Raw genomic sequence first — 13,743 nt, 5'->3', positions numbered from 1 at the left:
AGTCAAATATATTAAAAACAATATACTAGTCTTACTCATTCTATATTACTGTACTTGGCCCTGTGCAATAGTCTGGTTGTTAGTGACACAGATATTTTAAAATCATATAATTATGACACTTGCAAATTTAACTGAAGGAAAGTAAACATTATCCACAGTAATTCAATATCCCTGAATTGAATTATATTCATAATATAAAACTTTCATTCAATAATAATATGACTATTGATAAAAAGTATTATGCATGACATTCAGGTTCTTGGCAAGTTATGAAATTTATATTAAATGCATAACTGAACTATTAGGCAAAATATTTTCTTCTGTTTAGAAAGTAATTCCTGTTTATAAATTAAATTAAATTATGTGTTATTAAAATATTTTCTGTGATCATCTTTCAATAAAAATAAAAATAAAATCATTTATAATTCATTTTAAGATGTCTCATTATCAATAAACAGATTTATCTGTAATGGTCCTTTTACAGGATTTTTATATCAATATTTGTTACACTTACTCTTCCATGGGCAGAATCAAATGGTTACAATTTAAAATTAAATTCTCAGGAGAAATCATAAAGATTATAGAATAATTATGAAAGAAAAAATGTTTAAAAGTTTAAGATGATACTGATATGTTTTAACAGGAAACATTTACATTTGTATTTATTCCCATGCAAATACATTATCCAACAAAAATGTAAATTACATGCAACTAATTACATAAGATTATCTCAAAATGCATCTTTGAAATCAAACATATTGAAATAAGTTAAATTTTGCATATACAATGTCATATTTTATTCACAACTTTGATTCAATTGTGACTCTAAAACATTGTAAATTCACATTCTGTCTTCTGGCACTTGTGAATATATAATCTTATTGGAAAATAGGGTACTTGCAGCTTCAAAACCGAAATGAAAATATCATGCAGGATTTGATGGATCCTACTCAGTCGTTTGTGTTATTCAAAAGGGGTACTCGGAGCCTAGATGGAAACAAATAGAATGAGCCGCAGTGGGATGAAGACTGGGATCAGAGGGCGGGAGTGGTAACCCAAACAATGGCACATACCATAGACAGTGCAAATCAAACACGAAACATTCTCTTCAGAGCATGCAGAAGGAAAAGTTCTTCAAAGTTTACACTCTGTCATTTTCAGCCACTCAGCTTCTGATCATATATGCTCCAAGTAAACATTACATAAATTCAGTATAACATTACTGCCATTATTCAAAATGATGTGGAAATTTCCCACAGAAACTGCTTTAGGTGGCAATAAATGCTCACAGTGCTCCTTACCCTAGGAAAATATTCATGGTTTCTGAGACCACTTTAATGTATTAAACAGCTCAAACTCAACTACTTCATTTTATAATACTTATAATTAGTCATTAAAAAATTCTAAAAATGTTTTGATAATCAAATATAAAAGCTAATGCTTGCAAAGAATTTTCAATATGCCTAATACATAACAGCCTTGTGTTTAATACCTAACTGAGAGAGCCTTGTGCCATCAAACTTCACTGTTAGTATTTTATAGATGAGAGTAAAGAAATTAGCATATTATCAACCAGTGTAACACAATGTATCTACCATTGTCATTAAAATTATATTGTTAAATAAGTACATATTTCACTTAGCCTCTTAGTATCTAAAATACTCATCAATATGAACCAATTGAGTCATGAAGTATAGTGTATATAATGATCTTTATAAAAATTAAAGGAATGGCTCACAGGAGATTATGGTTCCCAGGAAATGTTAGCTACTAAGACAAAAGTTCTAAAACATCCTTAGGTAGTCAGTTAAAATCTTGAACTTTGAAAGAAAATAACTGTCTTTTCTTTAGATCTGTATTATCAATAGAAAATGAAACTGTTTTTGCATTGTGCTAGAGAAAGAGTGATAAGAATGAAAGGATCCAAGAAATATTTCAATTCTCTGGTGTCTTATTAAAGTCCATATTTATTATCAATCTAACACAGATCCACACAGCAATGCAGCAAAAAGAATATGGGAATCTGAAGAAAAAGTTGAATATTAAAACTGAAATCACTCCTCTGTTATCATTCCATGGTTCACACTAAACCAGTCTCAAATGATTTTTAGGAATTTTCCAAAATATTAATGAAGGAAATGTGATATATATTACTGAAGGAAAGCAATATATAATCTTAGACTTTTCCATAGTTTAATTATTTCTTATTATTAGCTTTCAAAACCTTCTAAAAGACTTGTAAGAATGAAAAAAAAATGTATCATGTTCTACAGAAAACTGAACAAAGCAAACACTTTTATTAAAAAGGAGATGCATAGCAATTTAATAAAATGGATGCATGACTTAAATGGGATTATTCTTTACCACAGTAGAGACAGGATACCATTCAACACCATCAGCCAAATATAGTAACTGGTTTCTTTGTAGCATAGTAAGGTAAGTGTGAATTCTGACACTGCACCTTCACATAGAGAAACATCTCTTTCGATTCTGCCCACCTTATACAGAATGATATGGGCACTTTAACATCATGTATGACAGGTGGCTGCAATAACTTTATCATGTAATTGTGTATTTTTTAAGTTTATGGGTTGTGGGGCATTTACCCACCAACCCAACAGCTTCCCAGAGTTTTCTTGAGTGTGAGCAGCAGGAAATATTAGATAGAAGGATTTATAGCGGAGAATCTTGCGGAGATAAACAGATAGAAAATAAAGGATAGCCTCAAGAGGGCCTGGAACCTATTCCAACGGGCCCTGACTGTCTCTGCCTCAGGGTTTTTATAGAGACGCCAAGGGGTGGAGCAAAAGACCTCCTCCCCCAGCACAGCCATGTGCAGACCATCTCAGACACCTGCACTCAGGCCCGTGGTCCTGTGGTCCTGATCATCCTCTATTCGGACCTGCTGGGTAAAGCCACGAGGAACCCGAGAACGGGCTCCCACAATGGGTGAATTAGGAAGGATAATGAAATGGGAGACATGGTTAGCACAGGCAGGTGTATCAAAGTGCAGTGCCATGTCATTCTTTGATTTGTATTAGTTAAAAGGAAAAATAACGCATAAGAATTATAGTCTGGGAGACTGGAATGCAATGAAATGTTGTTTAGTAGAAACAGCCATGAAAAATAAAATTATTAGTTCCAGAGATTCCAAGATAAAAGACAGAGCTTGATTTAAAAAAAAAAAAAGCTTAAAGAAACAGATTTTTGTGGATTTTAATAGTAATTAAAGATATCACATATAAGCCGGGTGGTAGTGGCGCATGCCTTTAATCCCATCACTTGGGAGGCAGAGCCAGGTGGATCTCTGTGAATTCAAGGCCAGCCTGGTCTACAGAGCGAGATCTAGGACAGGCAACAAAACTACACAGAGAAAACCTGTCTCGAAAAACAAACAAACAAAAAAAAGAACATATATCACGTATAATATATTATCCATGGAGATGAGAGGTGTTCTGTCTTAGTTTTGCTGGGCATTTTTCTTAGCATACTCCTTTTTCAAAGAATTTTGATTTATTGTTACGTTTTCAGGCAAATGGAGAGATTTTAAGAAAAGACATTCAAAATGTTATACTCTATATTTTATGTTTGGATATGTTTAGAAAATTCTTGTCTCAAGTCTTAGGATAATTACTAGGCTGAAATCTTTGAAATGATCTCACATTTCTGCTCATTTACACAGTCCATTGAGACAAATGGCATTTTAAAGTTTGACTTGGAAATCTACATCTTCCATCTTGAGCTATAATCAGCATTCCTCTAGATAGGCATGAACACACAGAGAATTCATTTTTGATAATTGGTTAACCTTATGGACCTATTTCAATATGGAAAGAGTGGTTAATAAAGAGAACACATAAAGGTATTCTTACATTCATTAAAAAAGCCGGTACTGTAATAGAAAATTTGGACACATATTGCTATATAGTGACTGTCTACCTAATGGCTGTGCCAAAATATAACTCATGTATCCTTTCCATGGATAGCCAGAATATATTTTCAGATTTTAGGATATCTGAAGAATTGTGTTTGCTTTATATGAATTAATTCACATTCAAGTGTTACATTAGATTACTAGTCCAACAAACTGTGCACTGCATAGGGACCTAGACAGTCAACTCCCTGAAGATTTTTATATTGAAAGTAGACTGGTAACAATGCAAGACTTTTGAGAAGCAATATGTCATCTAGTGTGGTAAGTTTAGAAACTATGAAGCCTGGACTGAAAAACGTGACTATTCCATTAAAATCTAAGGAATGTACTATTGGTTCAGCCTATCTAAGAAATGAAAATATAATTATTAGTTCTACTTCAAAGAGCACTTGCAAATTACTGTTATTTGAAAAAACCCTGTAGCTGAAAAGATTGTCATTTTCATTATTACAGGTAGAAAACTACTTCAAGATTTTTCCAAAAGCACTATAAATACCCCATTATCTGTTTATCTTCCAGTTAGTCAAGCACTATGCCTCTGCAAAACCAAGGAATAAAAGTCTCTTTGAGTGTCCTTGAACGTCTTTATTTTGTTCCTGAATACTTCTTCTTTGGCTCAAGTACAAAGCTCCATGATCCACACATTACAAACAACTAGCAACAAAAATAAATTCTGTAGGGTTCCAAAAATTAGTTCAAATCTTTTAAGAAGTTTACCATGAGCTCAGTGACTGTTGCCATAGAATAAATATCATTTATAATTTATAGAAAAGATCCATATTCCAATAGCATTTCTCTCTAAAATTATGCTGAAATGAAAATGGGAAATTTATTTTTATTTCATCTTCATTTCTACCATGACATTATTTTGATTAATCTAATGTACATATACAACATGACACATTGTCATCTATAGTGACATGCACTTCATCAATGAGGTTGACAATTTTCATAGTTAGAAATGGCTCTGCACCCAAATGAGCAGTGTCAGTAGGAGAAGTTTGAACTATCAATCTCAAGTAACTCTATAAATACCACCACATCTTCCACGTGAAGGGAGCAATTATATAAAAATTAGAGATGAGAGAGAATCTTCTGTAATTTGAAGACAATTATAACCATTGTAAATTTTTAACAGCATAGATGTTAATAAACACATTTTATAGCTTATTTCATTTTAATTTGCAGATGAAAATAATTTATATGTTTAGATCAAACTTATGTTAGATTTTGAATATTCAGCCTCATATGTTACAGAATAATATACTTTATAATAATTCCATGTTAATTATCTTCTGGCCCTCCATATCACTTCATTAATGGTAATAACTAAATTGCACAATTAAAATTTAAAATACCCACAAATACAATTTCTTTTCTCTGGATATGTACTTTTTGTTAAAAATCATATGATCTGATTGATATAATCAAAAAGAATAGCACAATGTGGAATTTAAACAAATGCCTGGATTTTATGTATTGATGAGAAATAAAATGAGACTAAATTGGGACCACACAAAGTGTCATCAGTAAAGATGCAGCATGATAAATTGAATGTGTCCGGATAGCTTTCTAGGTCATTTTTTTTCAAATTTGAAAATTCTAATTTTCATATTTAAAGATAATTATTTTTGGCACACAATTCATGAATCAGAAAAATGTTTAGTTTAGTTTATAATATTGTATAGTAAAAACCTTCATCAGATAAGATGGTTCCAAAAGGAGATTTGATTAAAGATATTTAAAATATGATACAACAAAGAAAAATAAACTTTATTGCTTTAAAATTAAGTTTGGTAAATACCCTAAATTTCACTTATGTGTGTGGTTTTATTTATTTATTTATTTATTTATTTATTTATTTTGGTTTTTTGAGACAGGTTTCTCTGTGTAGTTTGATTCTTTCCTGGATCTTGCTCTGTAAACCAGGCTGGCCTCAAACTCACAAAGATCCACCTGCCTCTGCCCTCTGAGTGTTGGGATTAAAGTTGTGTGCCACTACTGCCCAGCATGTTTTCTGTTATTATAGTGTAGCATAGTGATAGTTAAGAATCCTTGAGAATCAAAGGGTTAAGGAAATAGGCATTTCTAACCACTTTTCTGCCCTTTTAACGGGCCAAGTATTCATTAGCAGGACTACTGATAAGACAGAACCACTGGCCAATCAGCATTGTATGTAAGGATGAAGAGATATCTAAAGTGACAGACTTTCATTTTCTTTAAATAAAACTGTTTTCCCACAAGATATAGTTGACTACCTTCAAGAAACCCATGACTACCTTGACATTGGTGTTATGAAAGACAGAAATTATGTGGTACTGGTGTGAAAAATGAAACCTCATTTGCCACAATATGGGCATGCCATCATAAGACAATATTGTATAATTATGAGAGAAAGAGAAAAATGAATAAAGACCTAATTCAGCATTCTAACACTCCTCCATGAGAGACAATGTTTGCCCATTATTGGTGGAGATAACCTGCCTGCTCAAAACTCCACCCTGTATAGTTACCTGTGATCACTTTTGCTAGGGAAAGAGCAAAAAAGGTATATAATGCCAACTGGGTCAACCCACGGAAATAACCTGTGTGGAAGACTGGCTAGGGATCATCCATATACTTAATTCTGCATGGCTATGATGCAAATAATTGACACCACTATAGGGTTGATGAATTCTCTCCTTAATCTAAATTTTTAGTCTGAATCAAGATGATTATTTGCAATGGAGTAGTTAGAATGTTTCCAAAGTCTAGATGTATTTAGAAAAAGCTCAGGAAATGGGGCAAAGGGAAAAGTAGAAGTTGGAAGATCAAGACCTCCTTTCTTCCATCTTGGATTCCATCCCTGGTGCATGTTGTGAACTTTTTGGAACCCAGTGCCTGTGGTGGGACACTTACACAACCTTGGTGCAGGGGGAGGGGCTTGGACCTGCCTCAACTGAATGTTCTAGGCCCTGCTGATTCCTCATGGGAGGCCTTGCTTTGGAGGAGGTGGGAATGAGGGGTGAGGTGGGTAGGAAGGCTGGAGGGTGGAAGAAGGGAGGACAGGGAAATCTGTGGTTAGTATGTAAAGTAAATAAAAAATTTCTTAATAATAACAAAGAAAATAGGCAAATGCCTGATGATCCCCAATTTTATAATTTAAAATGTTAAATTTTTTAGAAATAAAAAAAAAACAAATAACAAAATGTTTATGAGAATGGGATGAAAACAGATAAACATTCATCCTTTTCAAAATACTCCTGTATACATGAAGTTTAAACAAGTTTACATAAATAGGAAATATGTAATTCCTTGGGCCTAAATCTATGAAATACAGAAATAATTCATTGTGGCAATATGTTTTCCAATGTTATGATTCATGGACGGTAACTAAAGTAAGAACAGAGGTCACCTTACTGGATTCTATGATAGAGAGACTCAACACTCAGTAATAGAAGTGATTTACCTGTAATTTATCTGCAAAGCAAACATATTATAGAAAGATAATAAATGAATTTTGAAACATGACAAGATTGTGCTTTTAATGGTTCTGGTTATCAAATTTACAGCTTAGTATATGCCGTGCATATTCTATAACACTAAGCTATATACCCACTACTTGGTCCTTTGATACAGTATCTTACTATATAAATAAGGTCAGCCTTGAGCTTACTATACTATTCAAATTAGCCTTGATCTCATAATCTTCCTGCTTGAACCTCCAAAACCTTACAATTAGAACAGAAATTACCTGAACTGACTCAGTGAAGTTTGGAACAACGGAATGTTTTTTAAATTCAGGACTGTACAAAGCCTTCTCAGTGTGCCAGTGGTAGTGACTCCAGTGGAGAAGGGAAAGGGAAAGAGTCACAATAGAGTTTTGAAGAGATAATAGTTGAGAATTTACAGATGATTAAAAATAATAGTATGGAACTTGGAAGTTCAAAGAATCTGAAGTGTAATAAAATATAAGAAGAGGAAGCAGCGAGACATACCACAATTATTTTATTGAAAACTAAAGAAAAGACACAATTTTGACACTAGACAGAGAAAATAAAGATGGGGAAAGCATTTATAATGGCAATGATAGCTAAATTCTCATGGAAACAATGGAAGCTCAGAGACAATACTTTTACATGTTGGAAGAGCTAGGAAAAGGATTCGACTTTGAATTCTGTCCTGTAATAATAATTTCTTTGAAGAAAGATAATACATCTAGGTTAAGGATGTGTGTGTGTGTGTGTGTGTGTGTGTGTGTGTGTGTGTGTGCATGTGTAAAGAACTTCCTCTAAAATTGTATTCTAAAGCAAATGCTTTATTATGGCTTGTAGTCTGAAAAGAAAAATAAGATAAATATCTTTTCAAATACTAACAACTTCAAAATTCTTATTTAAAGAAAACTATGAGGCAAAAATTCCAAATTAAATTAATTTTATGATCAGGATTGCTGAACTATAATTTTCTCACATTAAGTGTCCAGAATGTGGTCCAGAATGGGATCGAATATATGAAAACTCTTGTCGGAACAACAACCCTGTGCAAATTCAAGAAGTGTAACTTATCTAACAATTTCAAGATTTGATTTTTGAGACAGTCCTTGACCATTAAGTTGAAGACAAGAGAAACGAAGTGGGGACCTAGATGTGCTTGTCCTCTTGGGCTCTCCTGACAGAATATGGCAGACTGCACAACCTGAAGCGGTTGTTTCACTATCTAATGGACTGTCATATGAACCCATCAAAGTGTGATCAGAGATGCTTGACTGAGGCCCATTTCTTTCTTATACAGAATGCACATTCTTCTTGTTCCCTCAAGGGGTCATTTATCCTCAGATACAATTTCTGAATGTCTTTTCCCCTTTATACTTGCTGTATTTAATTAGGGCTTTATCACAACAATGCCATTTTATTTCTTATCGAGACCAAATGATGCTTTTTTTTTTTCACTAAGAATTTCAAACATGAATATATTAATTAAATCAAAATGAATCCCTATGGTTTAATTCCTTCTGTTTCCCTGCCACCACTTCCTTCCTCCAATTTCATGTGGAGTTTGTTTATTGATCTTTGTATGTTCACGTGAATAGGGCCATCTACTGTAGCACGGGTATCCTGTCAGGGTCCATATCCCAGAAAACTGACTGTCCCTCCACACCACAGCCATCAATTCTCAATAGTTTTCAGATGAATGTGGAAAATCTTGAACCCCTATTTCATCCATATGGAGATGTTTGGCTGGCTTGATCTCTTACCCAGATCTTGGGCATGCAGCCAGAGATCCTATGAGTTCACCTATGAAAACACTGTAATCTGGTTTGCTGCAGAAATCCTGTACCTCTCTCTCTTACAATGTTTCTGCCTCCTCTTCCAAAATTATCCATGAGTGTTGAAGGTGGAAATGTGGTTGAATAGACATCCCACTTAGAGCTAAGCACCCCACAGTCTAATAAAGAGACCCAAAACTGAACAACAAATGAATACTTTGAACTATGGCTCCAAGCTCTTGTGTTGATTTATTGTCAAACTGGAAACATGGCTTCAGTGTACAAGTGGAGAAAAAAAAAGGTCACTCTATATTGACAATTTTATAACACATAGAGTTAAGTATAATTCAAGTAGAATAGGTTGATGGTGTTTTGTGGAAACAATTTCTAAGTAAATATTGCAATTTTATTTAATGTGATATTTTAAAATACAATGTTTAGGGACTTGGGGGCAGGCTCAGAAGTTAAAAACACAGTTTTTTTTTGCAAAGAACATGTGTTTGATTCCCAGTAACTTCATGGTGACTTACAACCATAAGTTACTTTAGTCCTGGCTGATTTAATAACCTCTTTGAATTCCATGTACTAGGTGCACATGTGGTGCACATGCATTCACACAGAAAAAAAAAAAAAACTATACCTGTAAAAATAAAAAAGCAAATAATATAAAAATAGTTAGAATAGAATGTTCAAAGCTAATATATTTAAGGAGAGAGAAGAGAGGAATATCACTAAGAATATGTTAAAGAGTCATAGGGAAGGAGCACTTTATAAGCTTACTTAAAGTGCATAGCGCTTATATTATAGATGTGCACATATTAATTGACTTATGCCACAAAAAGTCATAATATTCCCCCCGGGAGACATAGCCTATTTCACAAATCTCATTGCTATGCAAGGGATACCTCCCTTTTAGTTGTTGATCAGGAATAGACAAGTTACCCCCAAAAAACAACAGAGATTCTTAGTATACATGTGGTTGCCTCTCAAAACATAAAAGGAAAATCCTGTTGCTGAAGATAGCAAGTTCTTCGAACACAGGACTTGGGAGAAAAAAAATTGGCACTGAACTGGACGCTTCCTCCCTGAGCATCCATTTTTGCTTACAACTCAAACAGCTTTTGATCTTTTCAAAGAAATGTCCTTTTATTATATATAGTTCTTCATTATATTTTTACCTCCTATTTCGTTTTTTACCTGCTTTTTATATTTCTTCTTTTCTTTGGTCAACTTCCTTCATCTTTTCTAGTTTCTTCCTTTCTATGCTGGGGAACTTATTGTGGGTTACATGAACATCGAAGAACCTGCTTTCTTGATTAACAGGTCCTTTTAATCCCATCAAAGACCTTTGATATACTGGTTAATAAATATTTTTCTCATTAAGAATAGTAGCAATAGTCTGGTCTACATAGTATGTTCTAGGTCATCCATCGCTACGTAGTGAGATCTGTCTTGAAACAAGCAAAACAACAAAAAAGAAAAAATTAAATGATCATTTACCTATTCAAATTCTTAATTGATTAAAGCAACATTCAATTTTCAAAGTTTCAGATGTCTATTATGCTTGATATATTCAACATGTGCTAATTGTATAAGATAGTAATAATATTTATTAATAGTTGGAAGCACAAAGATAAGTCAGTTTTTCTCCATTCCCACTTACATGTCTCAGAAATAATTACAGAAAGAGATGTGAAGTCAGACTTTTGATTTAAGGAGGAACTGGTAGCTTCACCCAGGCTTCTACCATCCTTGGAAACTTAGTGTAGTCCCTAGAGTTCAAAACTCGGGGAATATTGCCTTTTTATGTCTTTCAGCTTCTAAACAAGTAAGGGAAACACTGATAAGACTTCACCTTCTTTGGTAGTTTTTTTTTATGTTCACAGGGTTTAGTTTATATTTATTCCTTAATAGCTTTTGATACTTCTGGTTAATTATTTTTTAAAAAATAGCTTTTCAGTAACTTCTGCATGTATCTGTCTCTGTGGCCTGAGAAAGTTGGATATCAGTGCCCAAGGCTTTCTTTGCTTTTATTTAATCATCATGGATTCTAAATGGATTAATATATTCTAAAATTTGAAAACAGCAAAAATCATTTTCACATGGATTTATCACTTCTCTTTCTATGTTTACTAGTAATGTTGAATTAAAATTCCATATAATCAGTTCACTGAGGGACTAGAGAGATGAATTTGTTTGTAAAGTGCTTATCACACAGTGTGAGAACCTGAGTTAGAATGCACAGGACACACATAAAAAAAACTAGGTGCAGTCATGTGTGCCTATAATTCCAATGACAGAGAGTCGTAGACAGAGCACCCTCTTCTGTTTTCTGGCCAGTCTAATACAACCAGTAATCTCCAGGTATATGGAGAGTCTTGTTTCTGTAAAATAGGGTACAGAGCAGTGATTTTCAACATTCTTAATGCTGTGATGCTTTAATACTGCCCTTCATGTTGTGGTGACCCCAACCATAAAATTATCTCATTTTATTATTTCATTGCTACTTCATAACTGTAATTTTGCACTTTCCACTGGAGTAATCATTGAAGATACCCACTGGTCATTGACTTATTTCTTCCATGAAGTATACTGATGCACACACACACAAGCTTTCAAACAAACAAAAACATGCGACAAACATGTACAATGCAGAAGTTGGTCAACCTTGTCTATTAAGCTTTAACCTGTGGGCCATTCATCTAGAAGTTACACAGGCTTTTCTTCAATTTTATGAGACTGAGCGCTACCTACTGTGCTAATGAGGCACAATCATTTTTAAAGAGTCATATTTCATATAAAAATTAAAGTTAAATGCTAGAAACATCTAATTAAATTCTTAAGCACACATTTGCATTTTTGAGTCACCAAGCATGTTTATGACATTGCAACCCACACAAACATTTAGATAGACATTTAGGCTGCAATGTTCCCAGTGATGCTTCTCCCTGACTGCAGGGAGTACACTTCACTATGAGAAACTGAGCAAAACAGAGACACTATTTCACAAAGGCAGCCAAAGTCCACCACTTCTATATAATCCCTAAGAATCTATTTTGTTTTGTTTTGTTTTGTTTTCTTACCAAACTTAAGATGAAATATACTCACAAACTTGAAGTAGTTGGGTCACTGCAAGGTATAGAATGTTCCCTAACGCATTGGTGTACATAGCTATTAAAATAACTTGAAATTTCTGTTTATCCCTACCTTTCATACATTCGTCACAAACTATGATTTTAGTTTTGAGTTTAGACTGAAATCTGAGATCCTCATCCACTCAAATCCACCCTCAGAAGTATGTTTTAGTCACTTCAAAACAAACTTTAGCAATTTCCTTAGCACTGGAAGAACACAAAACCCTATGACCACATCTCATAGTGGGTTGTTCACTAATTAATGCCTGAGTTATCAATATTGTCATGAACATATATTAATTTAAATGCAGAGAATCAAATATTAAAATCACACTTGAGATTCATTCTACCACTTTATAATTATATTTGACCTTTGTGGCTACCATTACCAAATTGACTGATTTGCTGACTTCTATTATTTTCTTCCTTTGACCTTCAAAACTAGACTGCCTGATTAGCGACAGCTAGAAAAAGACATTTTCTGTAATTATGCATTGTTAATCAAATCATGAGGGAAGCTCTATTTCTTCTTATGCTAATATCTGGATCCTGACTGAAATAGAGTACTTTTGCTGTGAAATAGGTTATTTTCTGGACAGTTTTAATGCAAGTTAAATATATTGTGATATAAAAACGAGGAAAGGTATAGTAAAATAAAATGTCCTCAAATTGGATTATCCAAGAAAGAAAACCTTTAACTTAAATTAAGAATCATTATTTGTTCTCAGTGTAAATCCATATGTAGAAGAATATCTGAATAATTTGTTACAGAGTAGTCAATAATTATACAGAAGAACTTCAAGGTTGAGAAAATGGACACAGAATGGTAACCAGTGGTTTAAATGAGAATTTGAGGAAATAAACTTCTGAGCAGATAAATACATTGATATGTATCTATTACATATTAAAAGATTATAAAAGAAATATACGATTTAATATATTTATTTTAAAAAGGAATCTTCTATCGAAGTCATTCATAAAAATGGGTAGATTTTTAGCATGTTCAGTTACCAATCTGACACATATTTTGCCTACATGGCCCTCATGCTGTCAAAAGAGTTTTCTACACTCTACTAGAATTGAATACTTCTCACACCTTGCTTTACAGAAATATTGTAATTTACACACACCTTGTTCTCATGGACAAGAGGTGATAACGTCACTATCTGCACCAGAATAATTATAATAAAATTTGAAATCTGAATTCCTAAAGATGTTTTGAGACCATCCATGTCCTCCACCAAAACTAATATTAATGTAAAGTGAAGAATTTTTCAAAGCATTTTTAGTAATCATGTCAATGAAGTAGCTTACCTTCTTTTTTAATATAGTAGATCATAAAGTTATCAATAAGTTAGTCTTCAGATTCAACTTTCTGTTCATGGAGCATTGAATCAGAGTATATATGAATTTCATTATCTATCTTGGTG

The sequence above is a fragment of the Peromyscus leucopus genome, chromosome 11 (genome assembly GCF_004664715.2).
Source record: "Peromyscus leucopus breed LL Stock chromosome 11, UCI_PerLeu_2.1, whole genome shotgun sequence".
Classification (NCBI taxonomy): domain Eukaryota; kingdom Metazoa; phylum Chordata; class Mammalia; order Rodentia; family Cricetidae; genus Peromyscus; species Peromyscus leucopus.
Note: the sequence above shows the minus strand (reverse complement) of the source record.